Below are 2,120 nucleotides of genomic sequence, written 5' to 3' on the forward strand. Positions count from 1 at the left end.
TCCTAGGACCCGTATTACCCGAAAATATATGTTTAGGGCCTTAATAAAGGATGGCGTCCACAGGGATAAAATAGATGGGATTGGTACTGACGCAATGTGGAATTTGTATCAAAAGAGAGGAATTAATAGAAAGTCAGCTGTGTCACATAATGAAATGGTTACAGTAAAAGATTCTGAATCTCCACAGCAGGGGCCAGACAGGACACAGGGAGAGAGAGGGCCCACTCCCTTGTCGTCTCCATCAAAGCCCACAGCAGCGGGGATTGAGGATCTTTATGCTGAAGTGAAATCCTTGATACAGGAATTCAAAGCCCAACTGAGGGGGCTATCATTATCTCCTACCAAGATGCCTTCATCTAAAATGGAGGATCAATGGGGAGGGGAAATAAGAGTGATTAACTAGCTGGCCACACCCCACAAATGGATAGACGCCCTAATGTAGATTTAGTGACAAACTGTAAAAATAAAAACAGCCAACATGGTAAAGCTTTGGAAGATACAAGGGTGGAGGCCAGTTTGATTTATGTAAATCCAAAACAGTTCAGTGGGTGCAAGGTTATAATTACAACATTTTTTAGAAACCCGTGTGCTTGTGCCTACTACTACTGAATGGAACAATCCTGTACTGTGGGGAAAGAGTTGTGGCAAGATATCTGGGTAATTGTACAAAGAATTAAAGTGACTGTGTTTAATGTTGATGCTAATTGTGCTTCAGGTACACTGGAAAGACTTTTCAACTCAGTAGCAGATGAACATTCCAAAATATCAGTTGCTGAATCCAGTTCAAAGACTGACACCACTGAGGGACGGCTCGGATTGACTCAGTGGGCACACCAGAAATATGGACACCTGGGAGAAAAAGCTACTTACCAATGGGCACAGATCAGAGGGGGTGCCCATCAGGTTAAATTTGCTAAAGGATTTGGATTCTCACATCCTATCAATGATGGTGTAAAAATCTGGGGGACAAAGGTCCTCCAGAACCTGCAGAAGTAATTGCTCAGTTTCCGGAGGCTCGAGGGCAGCTAGGATAGCCTCATCAAACACATTCTTCAGACCTCTCTGCGTCAGTGCGGAACACTCCACGTATTTCACCGCCTTCAAGTCTTGGGTCAGCTTCTCGGCTGTCTCTGGACTGATTGGCTTCTGTTTATTTTTTGCGAGTTTCTCGATTGTGGAGGGGTCATCTCTTAAGTCGATCTGTGTCCCGACGAGCAAGAATGGAGTCTTGGGACAGTGATGAGTGATTTCTGGTACCCACTTTTCTTTCACATTTTCAAATGAGGATGGAGACACCACGGAGAAGCAGACGAGGAAGACGTCCGTCTGTGGATAGCTAAGTGGTCGTAATCTGTCGCAATCTTCCTGCCCTGCTGTGTCAAATAGTCCTAGGGTGTAAGGTTCTCCGCCGATCATAACTGTGACAGCATAGTTGTCAGATACCGTTGGAACATATTCTGAAGGGAACTTGTTTGTTGTGTATGATATTAAGAGACATGTTTTACCAACGGCACCATCCCCTCAGCCAAGGAAACCCTGTGTAGAGCTGCCAACGCCCGGTGGAGAGACAGGGAGAGAGTGAGGTCTGCATTAAGTCATCAGTGTGGAGACTGACAACACAAGATTGCAGCCATGCAGACTATTAAGTGTGTGGTCGTCGGGGATGGTGCCGTTGGTAGAAGTAATTGCTTGTGGATCAAATAATGTGCTGATAGTTATGAAGCTCCGGCAAGACAAGTGGGAACACGTCTCAACAGACAAGTATATATTTTCCCTTTAGATCAAAATCTGGAAATGGTGCATCGTTGCAGCCACCGAGTGCATGGTCCTTTCAAGTTTGGTCACTACTCAAGAGATCTTCAGAAAGAAAACCAAGAGACCAACCATGGAAAGTGGAGCTTAATGAAGACCAAACAGAATCTATGGATTTACTTGGCTCAGCTGATGAACACTAGCCATTTTTATATGACTAAGGCCGGAGACACACTGGTGCGAGATACGGCCGAGTCTCGCTGGTTAAAAGCAAGCTGTGGCACCGGCACTCCAGAGCGGAGCGTGCAGCCGCATAGCAATACATGGAGCTGCACGCTCCGCTCCGGAGTGCCGCTGCCACTGCTTGC

At 46.1% G+C, this 2,120-nt stretch overlaps 1 pseudogene; it reads right to left on the minus strand.

Moving 5' to 3' along the window:
* Positions 1 to 897: 897 nt before the first annotated feature.
* Positions 898 to 1,634, minus strand: LOC143817704 (cell division control protein 42 homolog pseudogene; annotated as a pseudogene).
* Between the last annotated feature and the right edge of the window lie 486 nt (positions 1,635 to 2,120).

The sequence above is a fragment of the Ranitomeya variabilis genome, chromosome 3 (genome assembly GCF_051348905.1).
Source record: "Ranitomeya variabilis isolate aRanVar5 chromosome 3, aRanVar5.hap1, whole genome shotgun sequence".
NCBI classification, from domain to species: domain Eukaryota; kingdom Metazoa; phylum Chordata; class Amphibia; order Anura; family Dendrobatidae; genus Ranitomeya; species Ranitomeya variabilis.